This window comes from Lepidochelys kempii, chromosome 7 (assembly GCF_965140285.1).
Source record: "Lepidochelys kempii isolate rLepKem1 chromosome 7, rLepKem1.hap1, whole genome shotgun sequence".
Classification (NCBI taxonomy): domain Eukaryota; kingdom Metazoa; phylum Chordata; order Testudines; family Cheloniidae; genus Lepidochelys; species Lepidochelys kempii.
In genome coordinates, this window is record NC_136386.1 from 107,822,775 (window position 1) to 107,840,556 (window position 17,782).

Here is a 17,782-nt window from a genome sequence, read left to right on the forward strand (position 1 = left end):
CTTGGTCATCAAGGTTTGAACTTTTGTATTGTTGGGGGTTTAATTAGCAGACTGCCAGGCAGTTGTTTTAAGTAACTTCTAATAGTAAATATGACAATATTGGTGATAATTCTCTAAAAAAGGTAATTTAAATAAAAATTTATTGCTTGCGATTGGTGCCAGACTGAGACCCCTAGAAACTGAAGTCCTCCATCTCCCTACAAAACAGGTAAAAATAGACAGCACCAATGCTAAATTCCCCAATACCATATCTTCAGCTGTCATCTCCAGCGGGTGAGCATATAGTTTAGTGTCCTTAGCAATCCAGTCTTTGGTCTCTGAGGCAATTCATTCCCATTCTGATGATGATGGTCTTTGTGAGGAAGAGACCCAACTACTACGAAATGGACTGAGACAATTCAAATATTGGTACAGATGGTGTAACTGGAATGGACTGTGACTGAATTTTGAGTCTATGGTCTTGTCTAAATGAAGACTTAACTTACAGCAAGCTAGGTTGTAAATCTATAGTGTACTAGCTTGCTGCACACTAACTGGTCATGTGGATGCTGCTACCTCACATTAAAAGTTCAGTAGTGTGTTTTGATGTACTACCATTTCAGACATCTCCCCTTTCCAATCACCTGAGCCATCCCCCTATTCCTGTTGTAATTTAGCCCCAAATATTATCAATTGATTTCTATCTTAAATATTTTACTGATATAATCATTTTTCCATTCTACACGTTAAGACTGATAATGAGACAGCACCATTCAGTGTAAGCAGCTATTCATTTTTCAGCACCCGCCTCATTACAACTTAAAGGTTGCTAAAGAATCAGTTTTCTCCTATTTTCTATCCTTGATTAATTTTTTTTGACATGAGTGTATTAATCTGGTGCCTGTTTGCTCTTGTTCAATTTTCTTTCTAACATAGGAACAAGAATTATACATTGTGAAAAAAGACTGGCCTCGTAGATTCAACAGAGCTCATTTTCATAAGAGAAAATGGAAGGAAAAGGAATTATCTAATCCTTCTGGCCACCTTAACATTGCAATGTCCTGGTTAAATGCTCTGATCTGAGTCAATGAAACTGTCTTTGTATAAAATAAACACAAATTGTTCTTAGAAATTAAGGGCCAGATCCTCCTTTGGTGTAAATCAAATCCTCCTTTGGTGTAACACAGCTCACATCAATGCATCTATGCTGATTTACTCCAGCTAAGGATCTGTCTTAAATGTTAGTTCTATTAACTTCAGTTTATAAAAGCAAATAGATATTTGCTTATGAAAATCAAGATATGTTTTTAAAATAAAAATCCTGCACTTTTAAAGTCCAAGCTGTACACTTAAAATAAAAATACTTTGGGTTTAGTTGAAAAAAATGTATAAATTCAGGTGAATTCTATCCTGTCATGAAGGTGGGAGAGTTCTGCTATTAAACTGTTTTCTCATAAAGGCCATTCAATCCTCATCAGTCTATGGAGAAAAGCTGACATTGTATGCAGACAGAGGAGCCTTTACCTTCTGAAAGTAATAAAAACAGATAACTTGACATTTTCCAAAGATATTCAGCTGCTACAAGGTGTTGAAAAAAGATGCATTTGAAATGCTAGCCTCTTGTTTAGTGTAACCTATTATCAATTTAAGCTAGATACATTTTCACTGCATTATTGTCTTGTCTTTTGTCTCGGTCTGTATTTTAAGATACAGGTATGTTAAAATAAGTCTCTGTTAACATAAAGGTTAAAAAAAAGTCAAGCATTAACATATTTAATTTCCTAGGAATGTCTTTATTATTTCACCTTAAGCATTTGGAGCCAGACACAGATTAACATCAACCATTCTTGTAAGGAACAGTATCTAATTAGAACAGGTTGTTTTTGATGGAGATAATGACTCCTGAAAATTCATCATTTTTAGACAATGAAAATAAATTGCAGAAAACTCTGAAATGCCTGGAATGCAGACATCCACACAAGATGGATGGGACTTAATTTAATTTGTTTGCTAAGGGACTGACCCTGCAAAGGGATATGTGCCCTCTATTCTCATTGAAGTCAGTGGGAGTTGAAGGCACTCCATACCTTCCAGGTGTCATCAGAAAGCTTGCAGGATCAAACCCAATAAAACAAAATTACGTTGGTTAAATGGCTGAAAGTTTCAACTGCTTTTTTACATATTAGCTTTGTGTTTAGTGTGGATAATACTGAAAAGCACAGATCCATACAGATTAGGCGGGGCCCTGGCATCTGAGAGACTATGAGATGTTCCTCACCTGGGTTTAGGCTGAAAAATGAAGTATTGGCTTGTAGTATCTGGCCACGGAGGCAATCACCCCACTGTGATCTGTTCATGGGGGAAATAATTCTCTTTGGATGTGGCCTTCCCATGCAAAAGGTGATGAGGCTTCAGCCACCTCTTACTAAACTGTCTTCACATTCCCGGAGCCCTCCGTGTAGTTCTGAATCTATGCATGGGAAAGGGGTGGGTATAGAGCAGGAGGAGAGGGCATTGTCCCCCTACCCTGTCCTTTGCAAAAAATTCATGCAAAAGGTGTCTTCTCTACCATGTCTAGGAGATCCCTTCCGTGGGAGTGCTGGGGCAACTGCCTGCTCACAATTCCCTGGAGGAATCATTCCTATTTGAAGAGCAAACCACTGGGGCTGTGTTGGGAGGGGGAACTCTTTGTCTATTCCTTTCTTCCTTTGACCTTTTCCATTATTTTAGTAAGTTTGACATTTCTTTTTTCCTTTTCTTTCCCCATTTTCTCCAGTTCAAAGCAAGCTGGATTCTACTACTCTTGATGATTTTTTTCTCTGTCCTGTTACAACTACAGCTACTTCTCATCTGCTTTTGCCTTTTGCTCTGAAACTCAGGGATGGGGTATATTCCGATTTCTCTCATAAATCACTTAGCCTTTGCTCATTTCCATTTTGTGGGATTTGCTACCAACTTTCTCTCCTTAGGAACTCAGCCCTGCGGTACGTGGACACAACTCCCGTTGACTTTGGTGGACATTAAGCCTTTATGATTCCCCACTTACCCCCTTTTTTCCCCACAAAAAGGGTGCTCATGATTATACTACAAACAATAGAAATGCAGAAGCCCTGAGAAAGGAGGACATTAAAAGGGTCTCTGGGACACTCTCTTCCTCTTCTCCTAATGGCTGCCAGTCATACAAGGGTCACATGAAGACAAGTGGCATAATGAATCCTCTATGAACTTTTTTCAGAGTAACAGCCATGTTAGTCTGTATTTGCAAAAAGAAAAGGAGTACTTGTGGCACCTTAGAGACTAACCAATTTATTTGAGCATGAGCTTTCGTGAGCTACAGCTGAGCTGTAGCTCACGAAAGCTCATGCTCAAATAAATTGGTTAGTCTCTAAGGTGCCACAAGTACTCCTTTTCTTTCTATGAACTTTGAGCTTTATGCCTTCTAAGGTTCCCAACTTCTTTCTGCGTTAACAGAAACAATCCCATGGATTTTCCTGGCAAAAGCTGCTATTCATTACTAAGGACCCAAATACAGTTGTCTTGACATGGTTCAGTGAAGCTTCACAGCTAGATTGTAGACATGGTCTGACAGGGGTTCTGAGTCAGGAATTGACTCAGTAACCTCTCATTCAAATCCTCACCAACTTGGGTTAACTGGAACCTATATAAAGGATCAATTAACAAGTCAGGCCACAGTTGAAGGGCTAATTAGAGGAAGAAGCAGCCAAAGCAGCTGGGATCAGATAAATAGAGAAGAAGGAAGCCCAGGCCAGGCCACCACCTTTCTGCCCAGAAATAAGAGGGGAAACTGACAGGGACTTGTAAATATGTTTATAGTACTACAGGCAATGGCCTGCTAGAATATTATAACAAAGCATGGTGGTGAAGGTGGCCTGGAATGAGTGTAATCTGTCCCTAAGGTGTGTGAGACTCATAGGGGACTGGGCACTGGGTACAAATTTAGAAAAATTAAAGGTCAGACCTTTGATTATTAAACAGTAATAAGTCACCAGGAGCAGAGGTATTCACCCAAGAGTTCTGAAGGAACTCAAATGCAAAATTGCAGAACTACTAACTGTGGTTTGTAACCTGTCATTTACATCAGCTTCTGTACCAAATGACTGGAGGATAGCTAATGTGACGCCAATTTTTAAAAAGGGCTCCAGAGGTAATCCCAGCAGTTACAGACTGGTAAACCTGACTTCTGGTAAACTATAAACAGCATTGTCAGACATATAGATGAACATCAAGAAGAGTTGGGGAAGAGTCAACAGGGTTTTTGTAAAGGGAAATCATGCCTCACCAATCTACTAGAATTCTTTGAGGGGGTCAACAAGCATGTGGACAAGGGAGATCCAGTGGATATAGTGTACTTAGATTTTTAGAAAGCCTTTTGACAAGGTCCCTCACCAAAGGCTCTTAAGCAAAGTAAGCTGTCATAGGATAAGAGAGAAGGCCCTCTGATGGATCATAACTGGTTGAAAGGAAACAAAGAGTAGGAATACATGGTCAGTTTTCAGAATCAAGAGAGGTAAATAGTGGTGTCCCCCAAGGGTCTATACTGGGACCAGTACTATTCAGTACGATACAACCGCATTTGCTCCAACCCCTCAGACAGAGACAAACACCTACAAGATCTCTATCAAGCATTCTTACAACTAAAATACCCACCTGCTGAAGTGAAGAAACAGATAGACAGAGCCAGAAGAGTACCCAGAAGTCACCTACTTCAGGACAGGCCTAACAAAGAAAATAACAGAACGCCACTAGCCGTCACCTTCAGCCCCCAACTAAAACCTCTCTGACGCATTATCAAGGATCTACAACCTATCCTGAAGGACGACCCATCACTCTCACAAATCTTGGGAGACAGGCCAGTCCTTGCCTACAGACAGCCCCCCAACCTGAAGCAAATACTCACCAGCAACTACATACCGCACAACAGAACCACTAACCCAGGAACCTATCCTTGCAACAAAGCCCGTTGCCAACTATGCCCACATTTCTATTCAGGGGACACCATCACAGGGCCTAATAACATCAGCCACACTATCAGAGGCTCGTTCGCCTGCACATCTACCAATGTGATATATGCCATCATGTGCAAGCAATGCCCCTCTGCCATGTACATTGGTCAAACTGGACAGTCTCTATATAAAAGAATAAATGGACACAAATCAGATGTCAAGAATTATAACATTCATAAACCAGTTGGAGAACACTTCAATCTCTCTGGTCACGCGATTACAGACATGAAAGTTGGGATATTACAACAGAAAAACTTCAAAACCAGACTCCAGCGAGAGACTGCTGAATTGGAATTCATTTGCAAATTGGATACAATTAACTTAGGCTTGAATAGAGCCTGGGAGTGGCTAAGTCATTATGCAAGGTAACCTATTTCCCCTTGTTTTTTCCTACCCGCCCCCCCACCCCACTGTTCCTCAGACGTTCTTGTTAAACCCTGGATTTGTGCTGGAAATGGCCCACCTTGATTATCATACACATTGTAAGGAGAGTGATCACTTTAGATAAGCTATTACCAGCAGGAGAGTGGGGTGGGGGGAGAGAAAACCTTTTGAAGTGATAAACACCCATTTTATCATGGTCTGTGTGTATAAAAAATCCTCAATGCATTTTCCACTTTGTGCATCCGATGAAGTGAGCTGTAGCTCGCGAAAGCTTATGCTCAAATAAATTGGTTAGTCTCTAAGGTGCCACAAGTACTCCTTTTCTTTTTGCGAGTACTATTCAACATATTCATAAATGATCTGGAAAAAGGATTAAACAATGAGGTGGCAAAATTTGCAGATGATACAAAACTACTCAAGATAGTTAAGTCCAAAACAGACTGTGAAGAGCTACAAAGGGATCTCACAAAACTGAATGACTGGGCAACAAAGTGGCAGATAAAATTCAATGTTGATAAATACAAAATAATGCACATTGGAAAACATAATCCCAACTATACATATAAAGTGATGGGGTCTAAATTAGCTGTTACCACTCAAGAAAGAGATCTTGGAGTCATTGTGGATAGTTCTCTGAAAACATTCACTCAATGTTCAGCGGCAGTCAAAAAAGCTATCATTAAGAATTATTAAGAAAGGCATAGATAATAAGGCAGAAAATATCATATTGTCTCTATATAAATCCATGGTACGCACACAACTTGAATACTGTGTGCAGATGTGGTTCACCCATCTCAAAAAAGGTATATTGGAATTGGAAAAGGTTCAGAAAAGGGCAACAAAAATGATTAGGGATATGGAACAGCTTCCGTATGATGAGAGATTAATAAGATTGGGACTTTCATCTTAGAAAAGAGACGACTAAGTGAGGATATGATAGAGGTCTATAAAATCATGACTGATGTGGAGAAAGTCAATAAGGAAGAGTTATTTACTCCTTCTTATAACACAAGAACTAGGGGTCACCAAATGAAATTAATAGGCAGCAGGTTTAAAACAAACAAAAGGAAGTATTTTTTCATGAAACACACAGTCAACCTGTGGAACTCTTTTTCAGAGGATGTTGTGAAGGCCAAGATTATAACAGTATTCAAAAAAGAACTAGATAAACTCATGGAGGATAGGTCCATCAATGGCTATTAGCCAGGATGGAAGGGATGGTGTCCCTCGACTCTTTTTGCAGAAGCTGGGAGTGAGCAACAGGGGATGGATCACTTGATGATTACCTGTTCTGTTCATTCTGTCTGGGGCATCTGGCATTGGCCACTGTCAGAAGACAGGATACTGGGCTAGTTGGACCTTTGGTCTGACCCAGTATGGTTATTCGTATGTTCTTATGTTCCTATACCTGACCTCTCACAATTCTGAATAATAAAAATACATTGTAGTTTGGCTATATTTCTAAGTACATCACATAAGAATCATTTGGAAAAGTTACAGCAGTTGTCTGGGTAAAGAAACTGTGAATTAAGCTCATTTCTTTTGGCCATACATCTATGATTTCCAGTTGCTCTTAGACCATTGCAAAAGACACACTGTCAATTAAAGGAATTCCTTTTCACCCTCCAGTGCTGGAAATGTGTATTTAGATAATCAAAGCCCCAAAGAGCTTACAATCTGCTATTCCGTGTGTGTACAGCCCCTAGCACAATGGAGGTTCCCCTCTTGGTTAGTCCTTAGCCACTGTCATAATAAATACTAATAATGGTGTCCTCTATTGAATAAATAATAGGCTTGGGACTTGCTTTTCAGTGATAGGACTTTCTTTGTATACATAGAGTAAGGAAGGAAAGGGATTAAAGAACTGTGCACCACAAGAATAATACTAAGTATCTAATATGATTGTATTAACACATCTTAATGAATCTGGACTAGTTGAAGTGTATTAATTTCTGTATCGCTAAGTGCCTGACACTTTAGCTAATATTTTGACTTCAATGTTCATTGAAGAGACAAGATGATAGGAGGTGCATGACTCAACATCTTTTGTCTCTTCATCTGGGCTTTATTAAAGTAACTTTGGCCTCAGGCGAATAGAGCTTTTGCTATTTAACTCAAGCATCATTAAACATCTTAAGAATAATCTAATCAAACAGTGTGTTAAGAGTTTTCAGAAACTCCCTGATCAAGCCATCTAGATCTGGCACTTTATAATACATATGGAGAGCTGCTAGATTACATTCACTACCTCTTTGATTTGAGGAAGGCCACATAGAAGGTTAATATCCTTAGGAACAAGGGCAGGATGATTCAAGTCAAAGCACTGTGATTTGGCCATTTTGGGCACCCAGGCTGATATCTCATACAAAGATTTCTATAAGTCTGAAAACACTTTATTGATTCCCTAGGCTTACTCCTGACTCCTTTGTTATTCCTGACAGCTGCAATAGTGGCAGCCCTGTTGCTGGATTTAATTAACCCGGCAGAATGTCTGCTGGGCCTATCCTTCCACAAACAGAGCCTTAGTTTACTACAGAAGGCCGAAATACTAAGAAGATGATGCTATGAACTGTCAAGGCTGAAGTTAACTGCCATATATTTTTAAAAAATCATACTAGCCCAGCCAATACCCAGAAACACTTGGGGCTGAATGCCCCAAAGCAGTTAGGTGGCTGAATCCCTGTTTTAGGCACCTAAATCCCAGTTTCAGGACCATCGCAAAGCACAGAACTCCTGCTGAATGCCTGCAGGCATTACTCACTGCTTACGTTTTTGCAATGAAAAATTACCTAGGTGCCAATGTTTCTGCCTCTGTGTGCTGCTGCCTCCCTGTGGGCATCTGAATGTTTATATTCTTGCCTCAGTCCCAGAGCTATTCACAAACCAGGGGAAGACAGTTGTACGGCTGCCTAAGTCACACACAAGACCCGATCCCCTAGGTGTGCTCAGAGGCTGTTTACTAGATCAGCCCCCTATAGGCAAGTTTACAAGACAGCGGGAGGAAAGGGGGATGAGGACGATTCCCCTCATAACTTTTAGCCCACTGGTTAGGGAACTTACCTGAGATGTAGGAGACCCACCAATTCAAGTCTTCCCTCTACCTGAGTGGGAGAGGGCATTTGAATACAGATTTGGCCCCTGTCAGGTGAGAGCTCTAACCATTGGTCTGTAGGATACTGTACTGTGAAACTCCCTCAATCTCTCCTGTTGAAGCTGTTCCACTGTGAATAAATGACTAAAGAGTGATTGGAGCAGGGGGACTGGAACCTGGGTCTCTGATACCCTAAGTGCTCTAACTCATAGGTTATAGGGCCAGTGTCATGATTGTACATGTTCTCCCCCCACAACTCTCTGTGTGTGTGTGTGTGTGTATGAGAGAGAGAGAGCATATGCGCAAAACCATGATAACAGCTCTAACCACCAGGCAATAGAACACTTCCCCTCAGCGTCTTGCTAGAAGGACATAGGGCACCTAACTCCAAAAAGGGGTTTCCAGCTGTGAAACACAAGCAGAGATCAGTGTCTCCTTGCAGCCTGGACTTAGGCACCTATCTTAGTGAGAAGGGCACACTCTCTGGTTGTCATCTCCCATTGGCTAGATTAGGTGGTTCCCCATCTATCATGCAGACTTGTGGGAATCCCCTTCTAAGACACCTATCTCTCCCCATTCATCGTATAGAAGCTTAGGTGCCTACCTCAGGCTTTGCATAGTGCAGTTATTTTTCCAGGTGCTTAACTCCTTTTGTCCATTCAGCCCTAGATCCCTAAACAGTCAGTCACCCATCTCTGCTAAGATTCCTGGGTGTTGTCTGATGAAGTCCAGGGTAAGCCTTTGGCCAGTGAGAGCTCTTTTCACATTTTAGGAGATGGAGTTGGAGACATTAGAGCTATATCACTTGATATTCTGGGTGCTTAAACAATTGAGTATTGATACCTTCCCTTTCCTTAGCATGAACATAAACACTTAACGATGCCCAGGGAAATTTTATGGCAGGATGAATAGAATGTGAGGAAACATTTTATTGCAGGGAAGATGAAAGTGTACACACCAAACGGATTAAAATTAGAGGAGAAATTTCTATATTTCATTAGCTATGCTCTGCTTAAAGATTTTTAATACACTTAGACCTTGCCTACATTTGCTGTAGCATGAAGGGTACATGTAGCTACACACTATAGCAAAAAGCAAGCTAGGTCCATACTGTGATGTGAAGATACATGGGGCACAGAAAAGCTCTGGCAGGGAGGAGGCAGTGGGGAAAGGCTCCTGCAGCATCCTGTGGTGGGAAAGGCTCCACCAGTGATGAGCCTTTTTCCATTGCCTCTCACCTGCCAGAGCTTCTCCCCACTGCCAGAGCCTTTCACTGCGGGGATGGGAGGGAAAGTCTCCTGCAAAATGGAGGCAGGGGAATACTGCTGCTAAAAATATCAGCATAGACAGGGGAGGCACGCTTGGGCATGTAGAGAGCCATGTAGGGTACATAATCTAAGGGTTCAGACATGTCTTTACTCTATGCACATAAGCAAGGCCTCACCATCTACGCTGCTATTTATATCTGTGCTATGTGGACAGCTCAATGTCTAGTTGGCAGCCAGTATCGAGCGGAGTGCCTCGGAGTCAGTCCTGGGGCCACTTTTGTTCAACATCTTCATTAATGATCTCGATGATGGGATGGATTGCACCCTCAGCAAGTTCATGGATGTCACTAAACTGGGGGGAGAGGGATAGGGTCCAGAGTGACCAGATTGGAGGATTGGGCCAAAAGAAATCTGATGAGGTTCAACAAGGACAAGTGCAGAGTCCTGCAATTAGGACAGAAGAATTCATGCACCGCTACAGGCTGGGGACTGACTGGCTAAGCAACAATTCTTCAGAAAAGGACCTGGGGATTACAGTGGATGAGAAACTGGATATGAGTCAACAGTGTGCCCTTGTTGCCAAGAAGGCTAATGTCATATTGGGCTGCATTAGTAGGAGCATTGCCAGCAGATTGCCCTCTGTTTGACACTGGTGAAACTGCATCTGGAATGTTGCGTCCAGTTTTGTGCCCCCCACTACAGAAAGGATGTGAACAAATTGGAAAGAGTCCAGGAGAGGGCAATGGAAATGGGGCACATGACTTACAAGGAGAGGCTGAGGGAACTGGGCTTATTTAGTCTGCAGAAGAGAAGAATGAGAGGGGATTTGATAGCAGCCTTCAACTACCTGAAGCGGGGTTCCAAAGAGGATGGAGCTAGACTGTTCTCAGTGGTGGCAGATGACAGAACAAGGAGCAGTGGTCTCAAGTTGCAGTGTGGGAGGTCTAGGTTGGATATTAGGAAAAACTATTTCTCTAGTAGGGTGGTGAAACACTGGAATGGGTTACCTAGGGAGGTGGTGAAATCTCCATCCTTAGAGGTTTTTAAGCCTGGCTTGACGTAGCCCTGGCTAGGATGATTTAGTTGGGATTGGTCCTGCTTTGAGCAGAGGGTTGGACTAGATGACCTCCTGAGGTCTCTTCCAACCCTAATCTTCTATGATTCAATGCAGTATCTGTACTCTTCATGCCACTGTTAAGTGTGGGCATCTCTTTAATTAATGAGGACTTAAAAACAACAATAGCTCCTGATTTTCAGAGTGGCCCAGGAAAATTTATTAAAAAAAAACATATATTTTACATCGGTATTTAGTCACATCCTGGAAATAATGCTTTCATTTCTAACTTTGCCACAGTACCCCCCCCCCCCAGCATCCAACGCTAGCTTCAGTGGGAGGTAAGAATGGCCAGAGACAAGCACTTAGTACATTCTTCAGCTCTAAAACACTGTTTCACCCATCCTCCTGCCCCACCTCCCTCCCAGTGTGCTAATGTGTGATAGCCAACCCCTCATGATAGGTCAGTCTCCGGGATGAGTGGAAACATGCTGAGTGTACAATGAGCACAGACATAGACACGCCAAGCATTAGGCTCTTTCATTATAAACCCTCAGTGCATTCCCTAAAACAGTTCTGCACTTCAGATAAGATTTCTTTACTGGGGTTGCCAGACATAAAAAGGTGCAAACACCATAGGCAAACTTGCTTTAACAGTACCAGTAAATTAACAAAATAACTGTTCCTAGCCTAGCCCCGAGAGGTGGTCCAGAATGGGGGGGTCTAATGAGAGTTGTGTCGTTATAACCTCTTCACACTAGAGTTGGGTCAAAATTGTTTTCTCATCCTGCAAAAATTTGAGATTTCAGAAAAATTTCCCACCCTGATTTAAGATGAAGAGTCAAAATCTCAAAAATGTTCATGAACCAAGAATCCCCCCCTAAAATAAATGTTTTATTTTGACAATTTAGAAACATTTTGATTGGGGCCATTTTTATATATTTACACTAATTATCTTACATATCAAAATTAAAAGTCATTTGGAATGAGAAGTCATTTTCTTTCATTCTGAAAATAGTGAAATTGGATGTTTCAACAGTGTCTTAAACTTTTCTTGCTCAAAAAGGTTTGAGTCAAGAAATTTGACAAAAACCAGGCTGTTCCTACAAAAGGTTTAGATTTTGACCGTTTTGTCAACAAAATTCCCACCCAGTTCTACTTCACTCAGTCCTTTTGGATTCTGGATGTAGTCTGTGTCCTGAAGTGACCACTCTTGGCCTCCTGCCGGCAACAGGACACGTCTGGTTCCAGCTCTCAGGTTGCCTGATAAATGGGCTTCCTTCCACAGGCAGCTCTCTGGCTAATGACAGTTGCTTGCAGCTCTCCCTCTAATGCAGCTTCTACCCACAGGAGGTACAGCCTTCTGACCTCAGGCTCATTACACTATGTATGTCTTAAGGCAGTGGTGTGCAAACTTTTCCATTAATGGAATCTGTCCGTGCCACCCCCCCCTCCAATGTTACTGCATAGCCCAGACTTCCTCAGCAGCGGGCTGCTTCTACCTTGCAGGAGGCTGCACTGCTAGGGCAGGGCCAATACCAACCCCTCTGCCCCTCCCCTCTCAGGTTTTCAGGGTGGGGGAAGGCGCGTGTGACAGTCTCTGGGTACAGAGCTTGTGCTGGGCATAGAGGCTGCCCGGAGCAGGAATTGGTGCAGCACACTGACCAACAGGTTGGGTGGTCTACTGAGGTGAGTCTGAAGGTAGAGCTGGGCTGGATGTGGAACTGGCAGCAGAGTGGAGCTTGGGCTGAAGGCGGAGCTTGAGGCAGAACTGGGGATACAGGATACAGGGCTAGAGGCAGAGCTTGTCTGGGAGTGGAGGAGATTTGGGACTGGGGGTGGAGCAAGACTAGAGCCTAATGGCACTGGGGCAGAGTGGGTCTGGGGCCTGGAGGCGGAGTTGGGCTGGAAGTATGGCACTTCTGCCCCACGCCCAAGGGGGCAGGCTCAGGCCCCGCCATGCGGGGCTGTCACAAGCTGCCTGGTGTCGCCACTTGCCTCTTTAAGGTTGCGCGCCCCACAGTTTGCATGCCACTGTCCTAAGGAATGGTGCAGCATTCACCTTCATGCTAGGGTGCTGGATCTTATACTGGAGCACTGTAGTCTTGCAATCAAACCCACTATTAACCCCAAATAGTTTTCAGAGTAGCAGCCGTGTTAGTCTGTATTCGCAAAGAGAGTACTTGTGGCACCTTAGAGACTAACCAATTTATTTGTAGCTCACGAAAGCTTATGCTCAAATAAATTGGTTAGTCTCTAAGGTGCCACAAGTCCTCCTTTTCTTTTTCCCAAATAGTTTAACCAGCTCTTATCATAGAAAATAATCTCTACTGTACCGTCTATATCAATACCTTCTAAACATTCTGGGAAGCCAGTACATTTTGGTGCTGATTTACCATCCTCTAAAATCTGAAGATGGCAGAATGGTGTGAAATCACCAACTGCAGAGAGATAAGTTATTTGCTGCTCTCTAAGGCATGAATAGCATCACTGTGAGTTGATATAAATCCTATGGTACTAGGGTATTCTACAGGTTATACAAGTTCGGAAAGACCACAGCAAACTTTTTCACAACTCTGCATAAATCTTTTCATGGGTAGCAGCAAACTCATGATCCTTCTGAACTACAGACAAAGCACACTTAGATATTTCAAGAACAGAAGCAAATGGTAACTGAATCTGGAACTGGAATGTTATTCAATGCTACAGATAACTGGGGAAATAAACAATGTTTTTAAAAATTGATATAGAGAATTATCACTTATGGGGAGTAAGTATTTTACTTATGGGGAGTAAGTATATCTGTTACTGTCTGCATTGGTATCAAATTTATAAGAAGACATTCAGTACATCTGATTCTGAACATTGTCCAAAACCAGTTAATTCTAAATGGTACCTCCTGTGGATAAACTCAGAGAGGATACATTTATTGATTTGCCTGTTAAAAAAACTTTTGAATTCAATGGTTTATAACACAAGAAGAAACAATTGTGTCTTATCATCAGTGATTGTAAATTCAGGTCCATTGACTTCTATGGAGCTAATCCAATTTACACCACTAGTATGCAACTGATAGATGAAAAAAATCCACCTAAAATTATAGTTGAACGCCATTCCTAGGAAGAATTTATTGTCAGCAAAACTGCTGAAGAGTTAACATTTGTGGGAGGGGGATGGGTAGACACAAAGAAAATCATGTCACAAAGTAACTGTTCAAAAAGAAGAAGTACAGGAGGATTGTAATCAGGACAGCATTTGTCAAGCTACTTAATCAGTCTGAAAGTGCCAGAGAAAAAGGCCATATGGTGTGTACCTAGCACAGTGGCACTGAAAACAGAGATTGTACATATAACAAAAGCTCATCAGTGGCACAATACACAGTGTAGGAGATGAATGATTGATTACATTTCAAGAGTGTGCTGGAAATGGAAGGGGTTGTCAAAATCGTGCAAAGATGGATGGAAAAAAACTCATCACTTACTGTATATTGTTGATGGGGAGGAGGGCATTCATGCAAGTGATAATGAAGGTCAAAAGCCACATGAAGTGGGGAGAATGACAAAAACACTATTTGCACTCATCATCTTCATATGGCTGATGTAAATGTAGAGCAACAACTATAATTCTACATTCAGATGGTTAAGCCAGATAATTGTATCAGGAGTAGCAGAGTGTATTGCTGTGATGCCTCCTTCATATTTGTCAGTCAGGCATTGAGTTGTTATATGTTCCATGGTCTGTTCTGGGTGACTACAGTTGCACACTGGAGAGTCTTTAAATTTTCCATTTGTGCAGCAAGTATCCAGATCTGCCATGATTTGTGCAGATGCAGTTTAGGGTTGCCCATGAGCTTCATGGGAGATCAATGCCAGGGATCTTCTGTATCAGGTCTTTCATGAGGAGTTTGTTTGTAACTTCTTGTGAACTCCATTTGGCTCTCCAAGCTTCATCAGAGTTGAAGTTGCATTGGCAAAGGTTAAATGCGTGTGTCCAAAAGGGCTTATGCGACTTAAAGTGGTGGTGAGAGACGTTGTTAAAGTCTTGGTGGATGGGGAGACGTTTGTTTTCCATGATCTTTTGTCATTCCCAAAGTGTTGCGGCATCACGGTGAATAGATGAGGGAGCAATGTGTGACAGCACCGGCAGCCAAGTTAAAGTCACCATCTTATAGGGCTGGGATTCATGCACTTGGGAGCACTGGCTTTGGCCGTTTTGAATTAGGGGCTTTATACATGTTGGTAATGTGTAGCTCCCCTATCTTGATGGCGGTGGTATAGGTGGCTCCTTCTTCTGTTGGGAGGGAAGACATCAAGATCCGTAATGGTGTTTCAACATATATGGCCAGGCCATATTTCGGAAGATATTGGCTAGTCATGAGGTTTTAACCATGGATACGGTAATGGCTAGCCTGTTGTCATTAGAGACATGGGTTTCTTGGAGCATAAGAACGTCAGTGTAATGTGTCTTCAACATGTTTGTGGGATACTTGCACTTTGCCTGGGAAAATCCCTCAGTGTTGAGTTGGAGGATCCTTGTTCCAGAACCTGTCTGGCATATTGCTTGGCCCTGAAGAGGGCCGTTTTGGTGGCTTGAGTTGTTACTCTGAAGACTGGGAGATTGTTGATCAATGTTCAGTTGCCAGGTTTATGGCATTAGCTGCGATTTCTCACTTAACAGAGTGGGCCATGTGAAGGCTGCCATCTTCTAATGTTTGCAGTTGGATTAGTTGGGAAACTAAATGTCTCATGGCACATTTTAACAGCACACAATGCAGCAAGGCTTATTGATATACAGACTTAGACCACCTACCATAGGTTCACTTCAAACACCCTTTGTAGAAGATAAATATCTGTCTGGGAGAACAAGCAAAAATCACCTCCATGTCAAACTGGACACAGGGTTATCGGAATCATCTTGATTGAAAAAAAAGCAATGAATATGTGAGAAACTATTCAGTCCTTCCCTGGTCCCTAGCCCCATTTTATAAATCTGTGGAGCAGTTCTGTAAGATCAAACTACTAGTGTTTCTGGCAGTTTCCCCCGCCAACCAACAGGTATGTGAAAAATACATTGGGTGTGACGGTTCACAAAGACCCTGCTGCAGTACTCTCATCTCCACATGATATTTCCCTACATTGTATACACTTCATGTGAGATCAGATTGGGCAGCCAAGTGCACTGTGTGTTAACTTACTGGTATAAAAAAGTTTGATACTGTGAGAAAGCCAAAGACATAGTTCCCATAAATCTGAGAGTTATACTATATTATACCGAAAATTGCTTTATTATGGGGGTGCAACTAGGTACACAAAGAATGCTTTATAGCATATTAGAGCCCTGGTTATCCCACTAAAGGAAACACAGTGTCCTTAGCCAGGCTGTTGTGACTACCTAGTTAGAGATAACGCAGTGCAGCTTGAACGTATGTAAATATACAAAATCAAGTAAGAAGTGTGGTGCTGTATTTGAGTCAAACCACATCACCTAATGAGATAGCACCATCAACAGTATGTATGTGATTTGATCCCATTCCCATATACTTTCTGAGAGCAGGATGGGTTTTGCACTCCTATATTAATATTATGCTGCCTTAGGATTGCTGGGTTTGTTTTATTTTCATCTGACACAGAGTAGATGGTTGCCAGTCTTTTCCCCTTCAGTAACTGTTGAGGAGTCAGGTGGGATTTCTTCTTCGTCAAGCAGGTACACTTAAAAGCAAATAAGTATCTGCCTAGAAGTGCTTTATTATTCTCAGCAGTGTAACTTCTTTGGAGCCTCAGGATAATTTTTTGAAGTTGTTTCAAGAAGCCAGAGAGGAGGAAGAAGAAAAAACAAGTGATCTCACTAGAATGTTGCAAATTTGATGCATGTACGTGCTTTCCCACCCACCTGCACTGCAGTACTGGAAGTTCTTTTGTTTTTCAGAGTTGATATGAAACAAAATATTAATGACAGCTCATTTGTCTAGGCAACGGGGGCTTTTGCTTTTTTGTCCAAAAATGCTTTTACCGGCCTCTCTCTCTCTCCTCCCCCTGCCCCCCCACATCTTTCTTGAGGCCTGGGGATGGACTTTTAAGAAATTAACTTAACATCAAAGGGAGGCTGAAAAACAGCATTCCCATCAGTGAACAGCATGCTGAGAATTTTGTGCTCAGACTGTCTGCCTGCTCTGCGGGGCTTACAAGGACAGATTTTGTTTGTTTAGTTTTTCAAGATATTAAGCAGGGGAAAGAGAACTCTGAAAGCAAGCATCCCCATGCATGTGCATTGTAAGGCTGCTGTTTGCCTTGGTTTAATTGCATGACTAAGAAAACAAAGCCGGATCCAACTGTGGAGCGAACACCTACAGTATGAAATGGCCAGAAAATGTAAATGGATGCAGATATGATTATGATTGTGACTAGAACAGGGTAAATTGTATTTTTCAATATTATTCATTAATTTCTATCAATTCAGGGACATTATTCGAGATGATGTCACAAATTCCAAATCACAATTTGATCCATGCTGGCATCCTTTTTTTGTTTGCAAATTTCTGCCAGCAGCCACATGGCTGGATTCTGTTTAGGGAGGAGTTTGGGATGTTCATGAATGAACATGCAAAGGAGTTTGCGCCACAGCTCAGGAAGCTTATATGTATTGTTTATGCATGCTTGAGAGGGAATGTGTTAGTTAGTTATTGATTGCTGTTTAAATAATAGTTTAAAAAAAGGACACCTATCCGTGGCTTTAGGTGCCCTAATACCCTTAACAATAAAGTTAAATCTCAGCAACTTGCAGCACTTCAGCAGGAACTCAGCCAGCCTCTTATAAAAACTCCTTTCCAACCCCCCATCACTGTGAGAAGCATACTCTTTGCCTTTTCCAACAACCTCCTCAAACAAATGTCTTTTGCAGAAGGCCCAGCAAATTCAGACTATTTTGGACCAAGGTACAGAACAAGTTCCAATGTCCTGGAGCCCTCACAGAAAATGCCCTGTCA